Raw genomic sequence first — 22,486 nt, forward strand, 5'->3', positions numbered from 1 at the left:
AGGGAAACAAACTAGGAGATCATTCCCGCAGGCTACTTCATATAGAGCCACACATATTCTTGAACTCATTCATGGAGATCTCTGTGGCCCTATCACTCCCGCCACACCGGGACAAAAGCGTTATGTGTTCGTTCTGATCGACGACTTCTCAAGATACATGTGGACCATATTACTCAACACAAAGAGTGAGGCGTTTAGTAAATTTAAGACGTTCAAGAACCTTGTAGAGCAAGAAACGAAAGCAAAAGTGAAGACATTCCGATCCGACAGAGGTGGAGAGTTCTTATCACATGAATTCAAAGCCTATTGCGACACTCACGGAATTAACAGACACACCACAGCCCCGTACTCTCCTCAACAGAATGGAGTTGTGGAGCGTCGAAACCGTACTTTGAAGGAGATGACCAGGAGCCTTTTAAAGCACATGGGCGTGCCTAATTACTTGTGGGGTGAAGCCGTTAGACATGCTACTTATCTAATTAATCGAGTAGCAACAAGATCCTTGCAAGGACTAACACCTTATGAAGCCTTACAGAGCAAGAAACCAAACATTGGGCATCTCAAGGTCTTTGGGTGTGTGTGCTACGCAAGGACAGAGCTCGCAGGAAGGAAGAAGCTTGATGATCGGTTTAGGGTTCTGGTGCATCTGGGAACTGAGCCAGGGTCGAAGGCTTATCGTCTACTTGACCCACATAGTAAGAAGATTGTAGTAAGCCGCGACGTTCACTTCGATGCAGATAAGCAATGGAGCTGGAACAAAGACATTGATTCAGAAGAAACCGTGCAAGGCACGTTTGATACTGAGATAGTGCCGTTGAGAAGCATTGAGAAGCAAGTCTCAGACAACGAAGAAAGTGATGATGAAAACGAAGAAGAAGAAGAAGGGTTAGACGGTGATTGTAACGAGGAAGAAACCTTTCAACCAAGACGATCAAGTCGAGTAAGTACAAAGCCCTCATACTTTGACGAATACGTTCTTTTGGCTGAGATAGAGTGTGAAAGGCTTCTAATGGTAATCAACAACGAGCCATGGGACTATAATGAAGCCAAAGAACATAAGGTTTGGGTAAAGGCATGTGAGGAAGAACTAACATCGATTGAAAAGAACAACACGTGGGTACTTGTTGAGTTACCAAAAGGATTCAAGCCTATAGGACTCAAGTGGGTGTTTAAGATTAAAAGGAATGCAGATGGGAGTATCAGTAAATACAAAGCACGGCTCGTGGCAAAGGGTTACGTTCAGAGACACGGTATCGATTATGATGAAGTCTTCGCACCAGTAGCTCGCGTTGAAACTATTCGAATGGTTATAGCTCTTGCGGCTTCAAAGAATTGGGAGATTCACCACCTTGATGTGAAAACAGCGTTCCTACACGGAGAGTTAAAAGAAGAAGTTTATGTTACGCAACCCGAAGGATTTGTGATCAAAGGCGAAGAAACTAAATTTTATAGACTGCATAAAGCTTTGTACGGCTTAAGACAAGCGCCTAGAGCATGGAACGTGAAACTCAACCAGATTCTGAAGGGGCTTGGCTTTGTTCGTTGCTCTAAAGAGCCATCACTCTAAAGAAAGGAAGAAAACACTGGTGTGCTCATTGTATGTGTGTATGTTGACGATTTGCTCGTCACCGGTTCAACCTTGGCCTCGATCATCAGTTTCAAAATGGAGATGGCTCGCAAATTCGAGATGAGCGACCTTGGACGACTAACTTACTACCTAGGCATTGAAGTAAGTCAAAGCAATGAATGCATCACACTATCACAAGATAGATATGCTCGGAAGATTCTTGAAGAAACCGGCATGCACAACTGTAATCTCACCCATATACCAATGGATGTGAATGTCAAACTATTAAAGTCACCAAATGAGAAAAGCATCGACGAAAGAGACTATAGAAGGAGCATTGGATGTCTTCGTTACTTGCTACACACACAACCTGACCTTTCATTCAGTGTTGGTATGCTTAGTAGGTATATGCAAGACCCTAAAGAACCACATGGTGCGGCTCTGAAACAGGTGTTGAGGTATTTGCGTGGAACAACTTCACTTGGGTTGAAGTTTGATCGAACTGAGAAAAGGGAACTGGTCGGCTTTAGTGATAGTTCGCATAACGTTGATGATGATGATGGCAAGAGCACAACTGGACACATATTCTATATTGGTAATAGTCCTGTAACCTGGTGCTCTCAGAAGCAAGAGATTGTGGCATTGTCGTCATGTGAAGCTGAGTTTATGGCAGCTACGGAGGCAGTTAAGCAAGCCATATGGCTCCAAGAACTTATGAGAGAGGTTGAAGGAAATACTTCCGAGAAGGTGGTTATAAAGGTTGATAACAAGTCCGCAATTGCTCTCACCAAGAATCCGGTGTTCCATGGTCGAAGTAAACACATACATAGGCGTTTTCACTTCATAAGGGAGTGTGTCGAGAATGAACAAGTTGAGGTAGAATATGTTACGGGAAATGATCAAAGAGATGATATCCTTAAAAAGTCGTTAAGTCGAGTTCGGTTTAAAGAGATGAGCAACCTGATAGGAATGAAAGATGTGAGCGAAAGTGGAGTCAAGCTTAAGGGGGTGAATGTTGGTTTAAGCTTGAACATAGCTTGAAACACAAGCTATCCTAATCCTAACTTGTTATGTTTATCTAAAAGGATTAGGAAATATTGAAAGTGTTATTTCTATTAGGATTAGGAGTTATCTAGTCTTATATATATTGAAGGTTATGTTATTGAATCGATCACGGATTGTGTGAAAGATTGAGCTTTAGTTTTTGAGATAATTTTCTAAAGCAATACGAAAGTGTTTGAGAGTTTGAGTTCTTGATTTCTATACTTCCCACATGACCCAGGATATACTTTTCAGGAGAAAAGGGTTAAGTCAATCATGGCTGTGAATATCTTGTTGGGGCTATACCTAATCTAGTAGTAACTAATATAAAAGGAAGTGTAAGAATTAGAGAGAGCTTCATCTAGATATTATATCTCATGATCAAGGAAAGGTGAGAGTACTGTCTAGCAATTTTTCTCAAGTTTGTAAACACTTTTATTATCAATATTATCAGTATTTATTGTGTTCATCTCTGTGTTACCAGTTCCGATACGTAAATCGTACCAGAATGTGCTCAAGTGTGTTAGAGATCAAAATGGAAACCATGTGATTCAGAAGTGTATTGAGAGTATTGCCTGCTAGTAGGAATGGTTTCATAGTTGGATTTTTCCGTGGTCAAGTCGCCCCTCTTTCTACTCATCCTTGTGGATTTTTTTTCTTAGTCTTGGTTTTGGTCTTTATAGCATGTCCTGGAGAGAGGGAAGCCAGATGAAAGGGGACAGATCATTGAGAAGTTGAATGGGAATGTTGTTCAGATGAGTCAGCACAAGTACGCGTCAAACATTGTGGCGAAGTGTCTGGAACATGCTGATAGTACCGAGAGAGAGTTAGCTTATTGAAGAGATAAAGGGCAAGTCTGAGGAAGACAATCACTTGCTGGTAAGAAGAACAAAATCCTAAAGAAACCACATTAGACTGACTTGTAACGTTCTTTGTTCTTTGGCAGGCGATGATGAAAGTCAGTCAAGATCAGCAAAGGGAAATTCTGGTGCAGAGAATGAACAACTGTTATTGTTGCAGAGAGTAAAGCCTCAGAAGAAAGGAACAGAAGGTGGTTTGCAAATTTGGACAATGTTTGACTTAGAAGAATACAATTTATATTTGAAAATGCTTATGTACATATGTGCTTGTATCTATGAATGGAAGTGTGAACATAATTTGTGGTTAAAATTTATCTCCTCTTTCATTATGACTGAGAAGAACTTTGCGGATTGTTTGGCCTTAACAACTTGAACTCAGCTTTTTACATTCCAATGGAATCAAAACACTCCCCAAGTGCACAAACAAAGAAAAACTTCTCATGGGGCAAATTAAGCGAAGCCACCACATTCCCTAAAACTCATAACTATGAAAATGTGATGATGTGGTTTAACCTTCAAGTAACACTGGTAATATTGATAAAATAGTATATACGTACAAAACCGAGAAGGCTTTTCGTGTTTTCAGAAATAACAATTGTGGAGCATGCAGACCCACCTTTGGTCATATCTCCAGCTAAAGCCCCACTAAACATACATTTATAAGTTAAATAAAAAATAAAAAATTCAGATTACAATTTAGATATAAGAAAATACATCTTATTTATTAAACAAAATTCTTGATTTTTTTCATGCATATGTGATTTTTTTTATTTAGACTATTTCTTAGAATCTATATCAAATTTTACATAATTTAATTAGAATATCTTTATTTTTTTATTTGAAATGCAAATTGATATTTAAAAAAAAAATATTCTACTGAACTTTTTGAAAAAGCTTTTCAGAATCTTTGCAAATTTTATTTCAGAAAATTAATTAATTAAATTATAATTATCATAAAATATAATTAGAGACTAAAATTAATTTATCTTTGATTGATAAACAAAAACTAAAATTATATAAATTTAATTATATATATTTAACGATAATAACAATTTAATTTTTTTAATTCAAATATAAAATAAAAATATTATACTTAAATTATGTAGAATGATAAATGACAATCACAAAATTTATCAAAAGACCGATGAGATATATTATTATTTATTTTGCTAAACATTTTAATAATAATATGGATGGATAATACCATATAATAGTAAAATAACATAATCATTCTTAATTTAATCCATTAAAAATGAAAAAAAAACACTTAAATGGATGTACGGATCAAATTCAAGTTTCGACTGAACATTCTCTGCAAAAATGAATGTTACATAACATTTATGGCAACAAAAAATTTAAACTTCAGGGTTTATCCTTTGGGTTTTTCGGTCTGCAGCAAGTCGTAACCTATATTTTGGGATTGGCGGTTTGTCCAGTTCACTAGTATATATGAGGGTTTAATCAGCTGGTCCAGTTCAAGGTTGTAGAACTGTAAACCGTAAATCATAACACGTGAATACGAGATGTTGACTCGAGTGCCGCCGAGCCTTATCCGATCACTTACTCACTCTCCAATTTAAGACCAAGACTTTCGCGTGAATTCTTGAAACTAGAATTGGTACGAGGTTATTATACTATGAATCCAATTTAAGACCAAGACTTTCGCGTTATCAAGTAAAATAGGCATCAACCATCTCCACACAATCAAATGTTATGCAATAACTTTCATATTTATAAGGCGATCACAATATTATTTTTTGCATGTAATTTAATGGGCACAAGCTTCTTCAATAGCTGCAACAGTTTGCCTCACATCCACTCCCTTATTGCAGATATTGGCAAGTGCTCCGGCATACTTCATATCGTATTCCATCTTTGCTCCACATTGATTCTTGAAACTTTTAACCTGTGATTTTTTATTCAATATATATTTGTTTTAAGGGTCTTTAAGTGGAACACAAGTAACAATAATTGATAAGGGGTTGTTACCAGAGTCTTGTAGCAGTCCCAATCATCTACAACAGGTTGTCCTGTTGTTCTTGTGGAAGTTAAGAGATCTAAGACATCGGTTTATTTGAGTGAATGTCGAAGAATCTCTATAATGTTCTGATCGATTTGTTTCCTGTGATTTATTTCCTCAAGCAGAGTCTTCTCAGCTTCATGTCTTTGAGGTGACCCCACAGGAGCGTTTTGAATCTGAGAGATAAATATATAGTGAAATATCAAAAACAGACACATCTTTCGTTTATGTTTCAATCTTGAAAGATCAGGACTTCACCTTCGTCTCGAGATATAACAGAGGGATATCTTGCCGCGCATCGACCTGCGAAAGCAAAGGAACAATAGATTTAGTTCATATAATCTCCCTAGGACCACTTTCTTTCTTTCTTATGGTTAGAACTTCTTATACACAAAAAATCAATAGACCTTATCCCTGTAGTTTTCGTGTTCTGCACCATCATCAGTGCTAGATTCTGTATCAAATAGTTGGGTTTTGCGAGATTCTGCTGAGAAAAGAAGCAGAGCATAACGAAAAACAAGAACTTGAAAATGACCAAGAAAAGACATTGTCGTAATAAGAATTCTAAAGAACTGTTTTTTTTTCTCTTGCTGTTGATGTTCTTGAATACCGTAGTATATAACTCGTTTATATAGAAAATTCCTTTGCGCATTTGCGTATTAAAGTTTGAGTCTGTGCAAAAAGTAACTCATAATATTAAACCCACAAAAAGTAACTCATAATGTTAACTTCTGATGTCAACGTAGTATTTAAATTTGCGTATTAATGTTAATTGCTTTTGTTTGCTAGCTTCTTTTTTGAGATAATTGGATATATATAAAAATTAATTTGTATGATGACAACTTTTTCCTATAAATCAATGAGGAGTTCTTCCTCGTCTGACGAAGTTGCTGCTCTGTTAGTGCCTAAATTTCAAGGAGACAAAGTTGCTTACGATAAGTTCAATGGAGCTTCATTTAGTGGCACGGTTTTCATGACTTTTTTGACCGATGCATCGATTGATATCTTGCTTTAAGTGTACTAAGATTAGGAAAAGTCGTTCTTATGGTGGCAGAATGGGTAACTCTTTTGGCAACCCTGGAAGGGTTTTGCCTCAAAACAGATCTTCTTCTTAACAACATTGGTGTTTTGATTGTCTACATGATCATCATTGATATTTAAAATCATATTCTAGTCTAATAAATAATCTGCTGCTACTTTGTCGAAGCTTACTCTTCTCTGGTTGTTGTTGAAGGTGATGTGTTGGCTGGAAAAAAGAAGAAGATGTGACTCACCATTATGGTGTTCTTGAAGTATGGTTCAGTCAGCATTGGTGGAACACGAGAGCTGTGAGAGCAATCTTATTGGTGAGATACTCAATAAGTATGTCACTAATATAAACTTATCTTAAACTAAAATAAATCTATATAAATTTTTTAACATATGGAATCTTAATATAAAATTTTTAGTTTTAGTACTATTACATTAATTGAAAACTTATTATACTATTATATTAAACTTCAATCATTTCAATCTAAACTATGAATAATGAATCTTGTTAGATAGATATTTTATTTTTAGATTTATAAAAATATATAAAAATATTTTTAATATCATATCAAGTGTAAAGAGTAGGTGATTTTATTTTATTGACAAAAAAATTGGCTAATTATAAACTGACATGTGTCATTTGCCAAGGGTAGTGAAGTGCCAGAGGAAATAAGTGTCCAGCGAGATTTCCTCTATGAAGTCATCGAGTTTTCTGGTAGGTTACCGATAAGGAACGCTATGATTTTCGTATTAGATTATTTCTTAGAATCTGTATCAAATTTTACATAATTTAGTTAGAGGGGTTGTTTCAAAAATGACTCAAAATTTCAAGTCAAACACAAAAATAACCTATGTTTTTTTTTGAAACTTTGTTTTGTCCTATTCACTCTAGAAGTTCTAGTTATTCACGAAAATGTCATTACTTTTTTTTCCGAAACTAGTGCTTTTACCTTACCATCCTCATCTTCACCAAATATTTACAACTTTGCCATTGACATCAATACCTCAGCTACCATGAACTACCAAATTGAAAGTATTAATGCCCTAAAGTTTCGATTTTTTCTCATCATTTCCCATTTCCTATCCACACAAACTACATATCTTACACTTTCTCTCAAAATTCATCAAAAAAATTGAAGATTTTGATTACAAATTATGTAAGGTTCATAAACTAACGATTCTTGGTGAATAACGAGTAGGTAGCTGTTGTGGTGAAGTTCTGGGTGATTGGAGAAACCACACAAGTCATCTCACGAGTTCAAGGTATGAAATCGCGAACCACATTTTATTTTTCAGATCTATTCGACGAAGAAGACTTCTTTAGAAGTCTTCTTCATCGAGAAGGCTTCTTTAGAAGTCTTCTGGTCAATGCATATGTTAGTTTTGCAATTGACCTTTTGTGTGTTTTTAATAGAAGACTTCCCTAGAAGTCTTCTAACTTTCCTTTGTAAACACAATTTTTTGAAACTCTAAGAGACTTCTAGGATAAACAGGTTAGTTTTAAATCTGACCGAAGTTCCTGGAGAAAACTTCTACAGAAGTCTTCTGAAAGTCTTCCATAAGTCTTCTCAATGCCGAAAGATGTCTGCGTGGATTACTTTTTCAATTGCAAAATAATAGTAAAACATTTAATATCAATGAGAAGACATTTAGAAGTCTTCTCGAGTTTAATTCTGGGTTTTCGTCAAACCTTTTCCCGCGAGAGAAGACTTCTGGAGAAGTCATCCGACGGAAGACTTCTAGAGAAGTCATCCGACGGAAGAAGTTTTCTCTCGAAAAGTCAAACATAGTCAGTTGCAAAAGTAACCCAGCAGACTTCTTGCAACATTGAGAAGACTTCCAGAAGACTTAGAGAAGACTTCTTTTGAAGTATTCTCCAGGTAGACTTCCCTAGAAGTCTTCTACAAAAAGTCAAAATTATGACCAACTTCGGTCAAATTCAAAAGTAACCTGTTTATCCGAGAAGAATTCTAAAAAAGTCTTCTCTGGGAATTTCGAAAAAATTTCAATTTTAAAAGTAAGCCAATATTTACAAAGTAAGACTTCCGAAGATGTCGTCTGTAGAGTAGACTTCTTAAAAAGTCTTCTTTCGTAAATTTGCAATTGCAAAAATGACCTAAACAGAAGACTTCTTTTGAAGTCTACACAGGGTAGACTTCTTTTGAAGTCTTCCATGGATGATTTAAAAAAAGTCTTCTACGTAAATCTTTATTAAACTTCAAATTTACCCAAAATTAAATTGAATTTTTAATATTTTCTTGCTAATTCATGTTTATTAGTCAATATTGGGACTACTGAGTCGAATTCATGACTTAATTGGTGATAATTATGAAGTTACAAACATTGATGTTTAATAATATTTCTAGCTAAACGGAGAAGTCTTCTGTAAGTCTTCCTCATAAGTGTTAAGTAACTTCAAGAATATCAAGTCATGTGGTTTAATGTGTCTTTTTAGATCATAAGATATAATTTTTAACTTACATAAAATTTTAAAAATTTCAGCTTTCACTTAAAATTCAAGTTTGATCTTTTGTGAATGTGACTAAATTTTTTTTTTAAGTCTTCTCTTTTAATTTTAGTAAATTTGACAAAGTTTTTGTGTTATTGTGTTTTGTTATGAGAGGGTAGAATGGTTAAAAAAATTCTTTTGATTAACATTTCCTTAAGTTTACAATAGAATTCACAACTAAATAGTGCACATACAAATCATAAAACAGACCATAAACAAAACTATTACACATGGAACTAGATATCATTTTTCAACATAGATAAGCTTGGTCTCTCGACTTGACATCATTCCTTTGTACCACTTTGGGCAGAAGACTTTGGAAGACTTCCCAAAGACTTCGTAGGAAGTCTTCTATTATAAGACTTCTCAAGAAGTCTGCCAAGAGTCTTCCGAGAATTTCTGAGAGTCTTCCGAGAATTTCTGAGAGTCATCTGAAAAATCTTCCAAAGTCTAACTCATATCTGAAAAATCTGCATATTCAAAAACATTCAAATGACTTCAAACAGAGAAATCTTCAAAAATAATTTTTTATGCTTAAATAATAAATAAAACAATCAAATTAGGTTGAATCAATAATTTTATAGAATCTAATATATAAAACACACAATGCATATCCAAAATTTGTACAACTTTGAGCATAAAACTTTGGAAGACTTTCTGAAGACTTCGTGGGATGTCTTCTAACATAAAATGCATTAGAAGACTTCCCAAAAAGTCTTCCGAGAGTCTTCCAAAAGTCTTCCAAAAGTGTTCTGAAAAGTCCTCCAAAGTATGATTTAGATCTAAAAATTTTACATATTCAAAAGCATTCAAATAACAGAGAAAACTTCAAAAACATTTTTTTATGCTTAATAATAAACAAAAAACTGTCACATTAGGTTGAATTTATAACTTTTTAGAATCCAATATATAAAACACAAATAATACATATTCAAAATTTGTACCAATTTCGGCAGAAGACTTCCTAAAGACTTCGTGGGAAGTCTTCTAGCATAAAATGCATTAGAAGACTTGTCTAGAAGTCTTCCGAGCGTCTTCTGAAAAGTCTTTCAACGTCAGTCTCAGATCTGAAAAACCTGCAAATTCAAAAAACATTCAAATGGCTTCAAAACAAAAAAAACATCAAAAATATAATTTTAATGCTTAAATAATAAACAAAACAGTCACAATATGTTGAATCTATAGCTTTTTAGAATATAATATATAAAACACACAATAATACATATCCAACATTTATAGATCTACCTTTGAATGAGTGTAAGATGAGAACCATGTAATGAAAAACCTGTAAAAAGAAGATAAATTTGTGAGAAGACATAAGAAAAAAATGAGAAATGGATTTAAATTTGGGGTTTTGGTGTTCAAAGAGATTAGAGAGAGTTTGGAGAGTTTTAGAGTGAGAACCATTACATTTTTGTTGCAGCCATTTGAGAGGAAGAAAGAGAATGTGTAAATTTTCTTTATATATGGAGACAAAAATTCCAATTAGGTTTAATATTTTTGATATAGAAGGCTTCTTAGAGAAGACTTATTGGGAAGTCTTCCAGATCCTACATTCACTTATTTATGTTAAAAATAATTCAAATTTAGTAAAACTAAATTTTCATCGTTTTTAAATGCTTATTAATAAATGATTTCTATTTTTCTCTTTCAAAATATTTTTTATTAAATTTATTAATTATTTTTAAGATCTGATACATGAGAAGAATTTCCCTAGAAGACTTCGGGAAGATTCTGGAAGACTTTGATTTAGGCAGGAAACCTAATTTTTTCTAAATTTAGACGGGAACCCTAAAATTTAGGCGGGATATGTCAGAAGACTTCTTGGGAAGTCTTATGTTAGTCTTCCAGACCCTATAATCAAATAACTAAGGAAAAAACACTTTCTTAAACTTTTAAGATATTTAGAAAGTATTTAAATCAAGTTATTAGATAATCACTAATCACATATAGGTCAAATTTAATAAAAAAAAAAGATGAGATTTCAAAATCTAACCCTAAAAATACTAACAATACTACAACATATGTTACCATACCCTAAAACAAAGACTATCATGACTCAATCTACATTCTCTCATCTATGTTAAAAATAATTCAATTTCAGTAAAACTAAATTTTCATCTTTTAGAAATGTTTATTAATACATGATTTTGACTTTTTTCCTTTGAAAATATTTTTTTTTAAAATTTATTAATTATTTTTAAGATCTAATCTATGAGAAAACTTCCTCTGGAAGACTCCTGGATGACTTATGGAAGACTTTTGATTTAGGCGGAAAACCAAAAAATTTCCAAAATTTAAGCGGGAACCGTAAGTTCTACTAAAATTTAGGTGGGATGTGTCGAAAGAATTCTTTTTATATCTTTTGTGAGTCTTCTAGACCCTAAAATCAATCACTACAAGAAAATATCCGTATTGCCACAATTAGGTTTCTGGTAAAAGACTAAAATCCGTGGCAATATAGATGTTTACAACAGTTTGCCACAAAATAAAAATCCTGGCTATACACTCGTAGCAAATCAGTATTAGTGGCAAATTTGTGACAGCTTTGCCACAAAATGCCACACACATATTTCGTGGTAACTATCACATTTTGACATAAATTAATTCGTGATAAAATAGTAACGATTTTAGTTGTGGCAAAAGCATGGCTAGCACAAAAAAAATCCAAAAAAATGTTTTTACTAATTAATTAAAAAATAATTGAATACATATATTATACACAATCGCCCTACGCAGAGCGACCGTTGCTGGCTCAGGCTCTGGCACTGTTTCCGGCTCTGTCACTGTCTCTGGCACCGGCATTTTTTGGGATCTCCACCACATTCATCATTTCCCCCACCGCACATACTTTTTGAAACAAACAAAAAAAGCTTTAGAGAACACAGTCTTTTGAGCAACACAAGAAGCACACTATACTAATGAGAATCAAACACCTTTAGAGAACTATGTTATAAAGTCTCACCAAGTCAAGAGAAGAGGCTCATCCAAATGATTGGAAACTTTAACAACAACATTGTAGTTGGTCGTAGCATTGAGGATTGGATCTGGAAACTGCTCATTAACGGCTTCACCTGAAACTCAATCAAAAATATGCTTAAACCATTGTATGAAGTTAGCACTAAGGCCATGTTCGTTTGTACATCTGGAAGATGCATCCAGATGGTCCATCTAGATGTCTTATCCAGATGCTCCATCTAGGTGTTGTTCGTTTCTTCATTTCGTCCATGCATCCAGATGAATCATCTGAATGCAACTATGTTTGTTTGTTTTTTATTTTTTAACTTCCATCTACATCCAGGTGGACTTGTTAATAAAATGATTAAAATATAATTGTTTATGTTTCGGCGGAAAAATAGCATTTTTACGGTTTTGGCAGAAAATATTTTTGAGGTTTTTGAGGAAAAATGTGTTTTTGGCGAAAAAGTGTGTTTTTGTTGTTTTGGCGGAAAAATACATTTTTATGGGTTTGGCGGAAAAATACGTTTTTATGGGTTTGGAGAAAAAATACATTTTGCGGTTTGGATGGGAAAAGTATGTTTTGCGGTTTTGGCGAGAAAAGTGTTTTTGACGGGAAAAGTTTTTTTCCACAATTTTGGCAGGAAAAGTTTTTTCGCGATTTTGGCGGGAAAAGTTTTTTCGCGATTTTGGCGGGAAAAGCATTTTTGCGGTTTCGACGAGGAAATACATTTTTTCCGGTTTTGGGTGGGAAAATACATTTTTCCGATTTTGGAGGGAAAATGCATTTTTCCGGTTTTGGCGGAAAAATGTGTTTTTCCGGTTTTGGCGGAAAAATGTGTTTTTCCGGTTTTGGCGGAAAAATCTGTTTTTCGGTTTTGGCGGGAAAATTGTGTTTTCCCGTTTTGGCGGGAAAATGTGTTTTCCAGTTTTGGAGGGAAATGCATTTTTCCGGTTTTGGCAAGAAAATTCTGTTTTCCAGTTTTGGCGGGAAAATGCGTTTTTCCGGTTTTTGGCGGGAAAATTCCGTTTTCCGGTTTTGACGGAAAAATTGCGTTTTTCCGGTTTTGGCGAGAAAATTGCGTTTTTCCGGTTTTGGCGAGAAAATGCTTTTTGCGGTTTTGGCAGGAAAAGGCTTTTTGGAGTTTGGCGGGAAAATGCATTTTTTGGATTTTGGCGGGAAAATGCGTTTTTTGGGTTTTGATGGGAAAATGCGATTTTTCGGTTTTGGTCGAAAAGTGCGGTTTTACTGGTTTGGCCGAAAAATGTGTTGTTATGGAAATTTTTGTTTTACGTTTTTTTGCGGAAAAACGCATATTGCGGTTTTGGCGGGAAAGTGTGTTTTTCAGTTTTTGCGAGAAAATGCATTTTTTGGTTATAGCAGAAAAATGTATATGCAAAAAAATAGAATTTAGGGTTTGAAAATAATATTTTGATTTTAAAAGGTCATTTTTGTCATTTATCATTTTGGATTAAACTAGATGCATCTGCATCCAGATGCACCATCAAGACTCACTTTCATTTGGGTGAGAATTTGAGATGAGTTTTTAAAAATCTAGCTGGATGATCTATCTAGATGTAGCATTATAATGCACAAAACGAACTTCGATTTGCATCTTCACCCAGATGATTTGGTGAGCAAACGAACATGGCCTAAATCAAAGTAGCAAACTTTATATACCCTAGACACATGTAAATCACAAATCTTGAGATTTTATGGTAATGGGTCTTAGATTAACTAAAGTGACCTTCTTTACGGAAATAGAACAAAACCCATCACTCGCCAAAACCCAAAAGGCACCGAGATCTCTTAATTGACAGCGAGAAGCCGGTGAGAATCTTATCAAGACACTGAATCAGAAATCTCTGTGAAGATAGTAAAGTAGGGAACGAAGTCACACCTGTTGAGGAACGCCGAGACTTTGAAGTCGAATGAGAAGAAAGGGTCGACAGCTAAAGAAACGCCGGAGAGAGAAGGTAGCAGAGGAAAAATGCAAACGCGTTTAGTTTTCAAAGCTTAAGCAAAAAAAAAATAGACACAAACGCAGAAGATGGAGAATAAAGAGAAATCGACCCTATAGATTTAGGGAAGAGATAAGAGAGAGCCTAAAAGAAACACAGGGTGTGGTGAGGAGAAAAAGAAGGAACGGATCTGAACCGTTGGATTGAAGTTATCAACGGTGACAAGTAGCTATCCATGTCTTTTAGGATTAGCCAATGACAACATTTCTTTACATCTTCATTTTATTTTCAGTACTTCTTCGTTACTTTTTCACTTTGCAGCCATTTATTACTACAGTTTCTTAAAAAGTTGTGTAATCTATATTTATTGTGTTTAACTTATAAGTTTCTTAATGATTTGACCTACAATTTTGATTTTATATAAAGTATGCGAATGATTTTAAGTATTTACATATATATAAGTAATGATTATATTTGATTTATGATTTATAGTTTAATTATAGTAGTTACATTTTAACAGTTTTTAGGGAGATAGGGTTCATGATTTAGGGTTTGGAGTTATGGAAATGAGTTTTGAGTTTTAGATTTAAGGTTTGACATTAATATTTTAACAGACAGATTTATAAAATTATAATTTCTTAAAAATACTAAATCTAAATTAGTTTAGTTATATTATAGTATCTAATTTTTGTATTTAGTGTTTAGAGTTTAGCATAGCCACAAAAACCATGTAAAAAATTTGTGATAATTGTAGTTTAAAATAAATGCGACAAAAGGTTGGATGATTAGTTTTGCAAGTTCCTTACAAATTTGTCACAAAATTGTACCACAAATTTATATATGGCAAATTTTGCCACTAATTGTTATATCTTTGAAAATTTGTGGCAATTATTACCACATATTGCCAGAAAATAAAATCCGTGTCAAATTTTGCCACAAATTGTTACAACTTTGTAACTAATTTTGAAAAACATGAGTTTGTGGCAATGTAATGGCAAATATGTGGCAATATTTTATTTTCCACAAAATGGTTGTGTCAAAATTGTGGCAATAAGCTTATTTTCTTGTAGTGTAATTACCTATGCAAAAAACACTTTCTTAAACTTAAAAGAAACTTAGAAAGTGTTTAAATCAAGTTATTAGATAGTTACTAAACATATATGAGTCAATTTGAAAACAAAAAAAAATGAAGGTAAGATTTCAGAATCTATCTCTAAACCCTAAACCATATGTTACCAAACCCTAAACCAATTACTCAAGAGCCGATATACATTCATTCATCTATGTTGAAAATAATTCAATTTCAGATGAACTAAATTTACATCATTGAGAAATGTTTATTATAACATGATTTCAATTTTTTACCCATCAAAATATTTTTTATAGAATTATAAAATTATTTTTAAGATCTACTGAACGAGAAGACTTACAAAGAAGTCATCATAGAGAAGACTGAACACATGTTTTTTGTTTGTTCATAAGGGTACTGTTGCAATTTCACTAGGCTTTTGAGTTACTTTTGCATTTGATTGAATTTGGGGTACACTTTTCTATTCAAAATCAAGTTTTGAGTAACTTTTGGCAAATCCCCCTTAATTAGAATATCTTTATTTTTTATTTTAAATGCAAATTGATTTTTTTTTGTCTTCATTTTTTATTTCAAATGCAAATTGATATTTTAAAAAAAAAAATCTACTGAACTCTTTGAAAAAGCTTTTCAGAATCTTTGAAAATTTTATTGCAGAAAATTAATTAATTCAACTATAATTATCATAAAATTTAATTAGAGACAAAAATTAATTTAGCTTTGATTTATGAACAAAAACAAAAATTCTATAAATTAAATTATATTTAAAGATAATAAAAATTTAATTTTCTTATTCAAATATAAAATAAAAATATTATACTTAAATTATGTAGAATGATAAATGGCAATCACAAAATTTATCAAATGACCGATGAGATATATTATTATTTATTTTGCTAAACATTTTAATAACAATATGGGTGGATAAAACCATATAATAGTAAAATAACATAATCATTCTTAATTTAATCCATTAAAAATGAAAAAAAAACACTCAATGGAAGTACAAATAATATTCTAGCTTCGACTGAACATTCTATGCAAAAATAAATGTTACATAACATTTATGGCAACAAAAAATTTAAACTTCAGGGTTTATCCTAGGGTTTTTCGGTCTGCAGCAAAAGTCGTAACCGATATTTTGGGACTGGCGGTTTGTCCAGTTCACTAGTATATATGAGGATTTAATCAGCTGGTCCGGTTCAAGGTTGTAGAACTTTAAACCACAAAGCATAACACGTGAATACGAGATGTTGACTCGAGTGCCGCCGAGCCTTATCTGATCACTTACTCACTCTCCAATTTAAGACCAAGAATTTCGCGTGAATTCTTGAAACTAGAATTGGTACGAGGTTATTATACTATGAATCCAATCTAAGACCAAGACTTTCGCGTTATCAAGTAAAATAGGCATCAACCATCTCAACACAATCAAATGTTATGCAATAACTTTCATATTTATAAGGCGATCACAATATTATTTTTTGCATATATAATTTAATGGGCACAAGCTTCTTCAATAGCTGCAACACTTTGCTTCACATCCACTCCCATATTGCAGATATTGGCAAGTGCTCCTGCATACTTCATATCGTATTCCATCTTTGCTCCACATTGATTCTTGAAACTTTTAACATGTGATGTTTTATTCAATATATATTTGTTTTAAGGGTCTTTAAGTGGAACACAAGTAACAATAATTGATAAGGGGTTGTTACCAGAGTCTTGTAGCAGTCCCAATCATCTACAACAGGTTGTCCTGTTGTTCTTGTGGAAGTTAAGAGATCTAAGACATCGGTTTGTTTGAGTGAAAGTCTAAGAATCTCTATAATGTTCTGATCGATTTGTTTCCTGTGATTTATTTCCTCAAGCAGATTCTTCTGAGCTTCTTGTCTTTGAGGTGACTCCACAGGAGCGTTTTGAATCTGATAGATAAATATATAGTGAAACATCAAAAACAGACACATCTTTTGTTTATGTTTCAATCTTGAAAGATCAGGACTTCACCTTCGTCTCGAGATATAACAGAGGGATATCTCGCGCATCGACCTGCGAAAGCAAAGAAACAATAGATTTAGTTCATATAATCTCCCTTGGACCACTTTCTTTCCTTCTTATGGTTATAACTTCTTATACACGAAAAATCAATAGACCTTTTCCCCGTAGTTTTCGTGTTCTGCACCATCATCAGCGCTAGATTCTGTATCAAATAGTTGGGTTTTGCGAGATTCTGCTGAGAAAAGAAGAAGAGCATAAAGAAAAACAAGAACTTCAAAATGACCAAGAAAAGACATTGTCGTAATAAGACTTCTAAAGAACTGTTTGTCTTTCTCTTGCTGTTGATATTCTTGAATATGACATCTCATGATTTTAATAAGTTTTAGATTCATATTGTAGCTTATTATGATCATTTTAGGTTGCATTTAGGTCTTTATGTTGCATTTGCATACTCATTTGCATATTATAGGGGTTGGAATGCACATTTTATAAGTTTTGGGTCCAATTTGATGTTAACAAGAGGCCAGGGATCAATGCTGCACATTCAGAACTCTCGGTTGGGTTAAATTGTATGATCGAAAGATTCAGGGCCAATTCGAGAGTTCTTTTATGAAACTATAAGAGTTTGGGGGCGAATGTGTGAATAACCAAACTTCGGGGACCTGTTTTGCAAATAATGAAGAAGCCACCATTGGGGAGAACGAGCCTTTTCTTGGCTGATCCGGAGCCGACGGCGAGGCTTGATTTGACGACAAGGGAGCTGACCATGACGAAGACGACAGGGCTGAGCATGACGGCGGATTGAGCAACGGAGAGATACATCGGAGGTTGACGAAACGCGAAGGTGGTCTGAGACAGACGCCGTGGTTTGAGCTGGGATGCGGCGGAGATGGAAGAACTCGCTGTGGGATCTTGGACCAGTGGCGTTCGCAGAAGAGGAAGCTCAAAACAGAGGTGACGAAGCGACATGACTCACGCAGACCACTTAGACGCGGGTGTACTAGGCCGCGGAAACGCGACAGAGAAAACTTTGGCTCAGATGAGAAACGCGGACAGCTGGAGCGGGTTGAGGCAGGACGCGGATTTGATTTAATTCCGGTTTAGTCCGGTTTAATCCTGGTTTGTTGGGTTAAACCAATTCGAGTTTTGCGCCTCCCTATAAATAGATTTAGACCTAAAAACCTTAGTTTTTATCTCATTTTCTCTCAAGACTTTGTCTAAACTTGTAAAAGCTTGAATTTTTTGATAATCTAAGGAAGTACTTTATCTTATATTTGTGTTTCTCTTGTTCATTAACATGATTAGCCTTGATCCTTACATGGATTTAAGGTTTCTCATGGAGATTTGTGAGTAGTGACCTTGTGATTTATGGGTTAAATAGATTAGGGTGATTAAGTGGATATTTAGGATGTTTATTGCTTGATTAACATTGTTCTATTCTTGCTAAGTGTTCTTAATGCTAGATTAGACTTGATCACTCTCATCTAGACCTTAAGCTATTTTACGCCCGAAAGGTGTTTGTTAAAACACTTGAATGAACTTAGTATTATCTTTTACATACTTGGCCAGCGACAGTTGATGTCCGAGATGTTTAAGTGGTTAGTAGACTTGTGATTTATGCATGCTTGATTGCGTTAGCCAACGACAGTTGATGTTTAATTCATGATTATCAAAGGGGTTTTTTGCCACGACAGTGGATTAATCTATATTGAATGAGATCTAGACCTATAGACTTGTTGATTGTTTTGTTTGAACATCCTAGATTGAACCTTGATCACCTTATATCAATTATCATTGCCCATGGATCCATCCTTAGCATTTGATTGAATTCTTGCACTTATTTCTTCATTAGATTTGAGATCACCTTGTTTATATTTCTAGGACATTAGCTTGTTACAAAATGTTTCATATTCTTGTTTGCTTAGATTAAGGAAGCTTGTGTATTCTTGGTGTTATAGATCATTAGTTCTTTGTGGATTCGATCCTAAAATGCTACAATGACATACCATTCGATTGTGGTATTGTTGGCACATTAGGTTAATTGGTGTGTGCTTAAACGCGTAATCAATTTGGCGCCATTGCCGGGGAACTAAGTAGAATTGTCATTAGGATTTCAAACTTTCTTGAGATTAAGCTTTATTTTCTTATGCTTTGTTTTGCTTTTGTATAGCTACTAACATTTTATTCTAGCTTTTGCTATTTGCAGTGATGGCAACAAACCACTTTGCTTGGCCACAAGAAGAGGAAGATACACTTGAAGATCACATTGATGATGATGATGAGCCATATATGGAGGAGCCATTTGATGAAACTATACTCACACCAGGGCAAAGTGTAAAGGTGGATGAGCTTTGCAAAGAGAACCCAATGTTGACAACGGAGGACATGGCAGTGATGCTTAGGCTAAATCTTATGTCACATCGGGCAACACTAGAAGGAAGAGAGCTCACGGGCATTCAGATACGAATGGCTCAACAGCTCAAAGAGGTATTTTATTGGGTTCCACCAACCCAGCTGGAAGGTATATTCAATTCGACTTTAGAACTTCATTTTGAGGATATTTGCTTGCCATGTGTTGAAGAGACTGCCTCTGATTTGAATTCTCATGTGCTCATCAATGAATGTCTTGATCTGATATGTGAAACTAGAAAACTAGATGACTTGAGAGTAGAAAAGCTTGTTAGAGATCATATTGAAGTTTATTTTGACAAGAACTATCTTTGTGCTTCAATTGATCTTGAATCTGAGTTTTTGATGCTTGATGAACCTAGACCTCTTCTTGAACTAGCTGATTTAGGGGATGAACTTGATGTTGATAGGCTCTTGTTTGAGAAAGAAAACCCCCTTGTCAAAAACTTTCATGAGAATGAGAAAATTGTGTTTTATTTGATTGATGGAGATAGAGTTGACTACTTTGTTAAAACTTCGTTTGAGCCTGTAGTTGAATTTGTGTCTCCACCAAATGCTTTTGATTCTTATGATCATCTGAACCTCAAGGAGCATTTCATAATTCATGTCACATCTTTAGTGAAACTCTTTGAGGAAAAATATGTCTATTTTCTATGGACAGTAGTGTGCTCCTTTGCATACTTGGTTCTTTGTTCTTGTAGGAGAAGGACCAAAGGTGCATTGGCTCAACCTTTTGATACTTATGATTAGCAAGCACACAAAGTCAAGCTAGAGACTTAAAACAAGATCACTTGGGAGGAAGTCCCATGTTTATCCATTGTATATATTTCTTTATCTTTCTTTCTTTTCAAGTTGTTTAATAAGTATGGTTGAGGTCTTTTTCAGGTTAAGTCTAGATACCGACCTTCACTTCCCCGCTTCAGCCCATGTTTATTGGTGAAACAAACCCGAGGCCAAGGGTACTCTACCACCCAATTCAGCCAATAACACCAAGTAAGTGTCACTTCAGCCTTGTAAATATTTAGTTATCATGTTTATCTCTTTCCTTTAGATCTCTTCTTTGAGCTTACTCTCACACAAGGGACTGTGTGAAGTAAGTTTGGGGGAGAGTCTACTATCTCACATCATTTTCTTTTTTGTTTACTTGCCATGAGTCTCATGCATTGCATTGTGAATACTTATTTGCATAGAAAATCCATAAAATTTTGATATTTTTTGAAAATCTTCATGTAGTTTCACTTGATCCATTTGCATCTTTAAGATTGAGTCTAGAAGCATTTAGATTGCATTCATGCATTGGGAGAAACATTCTAAAGAACACATGTCTAGAACTCAATTTGACATCCTAGCTAAACATATCAAGTAGCTTAAGCATCGCTTGAAAAAGCTTGTAAGCTTCGAGCCTTGAAAACTCTTCTTGAAACATGTTGTTTGCTTGATGATTGACATTGTTCTTGAAACCAACTCCAAATGAACTAGGGTTTAATGAACTTAATCTCCCTTGCATATGGGCATTTGCATACTTGATCATGGATATTATACACATTTGGGTTTTCTTTCTCTCTTTGTACCAATCTTTGTTAACCCAAATGGCACTTCCATACCCATTAACCCTCACCATTCTTTGAAGCCAACATTAATTTGCTTGAGTGAGGCTTTTTATTGATAGCATGTCATGTGCAAAATCTTGAAAGTATTAGGAGCGACAATGAGTTGTTCTCATCTTTGGCTAGCATTAGAACCTCATTTGAGCTAGCCTCTAGGATGTTTGTTGGGTTTGTATGCTTGATTTTGATCTTGGGATTGGGATTTAGGTATAAAAAAAAAGTGAAAGAAATAAACCAAAAAGAGTGAGAAAAGGAAAGAAAACCACTAGGGATTTAAAAAATAAAAAAATAAAAATAAAGAGGGCTCTTGTGTTTATAAATAGAATCCACTTTATAATAAAAGAAAAAAAAACATGAAAAGAGTGGGGGGGGGGGGGGGGGGGGGGAAAGAACTGAAAAAAAAAAAATTCCTAGTTGGCTAAAATAAGAAATGGGAATGTGTTCATTAGGTGAGAAATGAAAGTGAGAGTATTTTGGGGTTGAGAAATAAGGAAAAGAAGGGTAAAACTTAAAGCTACTTAGGAAAGGGGTAGAATAATGATAACAAGCATTGTATGCATAAATTGCTCCTTTTCTTAGATAAATTTTGCATAATGATCTTGCTCCTATTCTTGAGTGTGAGTCACTATAAATGACGCAATTGAAACCCATTTTTCTTCACATTAGACCATCTTCTCTCACCAAGCCAAATGATTGAGATCAAATATCCATTTGCAAGAACTCACCTTGTATGCTTGTTTAATTGAATGTGAGAGTTGGTTGAAAGACTTGTTGATTGATGAGCATTGTAACTTGTGTATAGGCACAAGAGTGTTGATAGGCCTTGAGAAGCTAGAGTGTATTAAGAGAGTTGCTGAAGCTATTTGCTATGTTTCTCTTAGGATGTCACATTGAAGGTTAGAAAGTGTATCTTTTGGTTATTAGCTCCCAATTTTAAATATCTATTTCTTGATTGTTCTTAAAGTTTACTTGTGGAAAAGTAAAGGACTAGTGTGGGAGAGTTGATATCTCATGATTTTAATAAGTTTTAGATTCATATTGTAGCTTATTATGATCATTTTAGGTTGCATTTAGGTCTTTATGTTGCATTTAGGTCTTTATGTTGCATTTGCATACTCATTTGCATATCATAGGGGTTGGAATGCACATTTTAGAAGTTTTGGGTCCAATTTGATGTTAACAAGAGGCCAGGCACCAATTCTGAAAATTCAGAACTCTCGGTTGGGTTAAATTGTACGATCGAAAGATTCAGGGCCAATTCGAGAGGTCTTTTATGCAACTATAAGAGTTTGGGGGCGAATGCGTGAATAACCAAACTTTGGGGACCTATTTTGAAAATAATGAAGAATCCACCAATGGGGAGAACGAGCCTTTTCTTGGCCGATCTGGAGCCGACGGCGAGGCTCGATTCGACGACGAGGGAGCTGAACATGACGAAG

At 34.5% G+C, this 22,486-nt stretch overlaps 1 long non-coding RNA gene across 1 annotated transcript; it reads right to left on the reverse strand.

Moving 5' to 3' along the window:
• Nucleotides 1–10,990: 10,990 nt before the first annotated feature.
• On the reverse strand, nucleotides 10,991–15,191 carry LOC125580250. The gene is made up of 3 exons (XR_007318011.1): nucleotides 13,886–15,191; nucleotides 11,992–12,100; nucleotides 10,991–11,876 (listed from the first exon to the last, which is right to left on the reverse strand). It is a non-coding gene; the product is annotated as an uncharacterized LOC125580250 (long non-coding RNA).
• Between the last annotated feature and the right edge of the window lie 7,295 nt (nucleotides 15,192–22,486).

This window comes from Brassica napus, chromosome C1 (assembly GCF_020379485.1).
Source record: "Brassica napus cultivar Da-Ae chromosome C1, Da-Ae, whole genome shotgun sequence".
NCBI lineage: Eukaryota > Viridiplantae > Streptophyta > Magnoliopsida > Brassicales > Brassicaceae > Brassica > Brassica napus.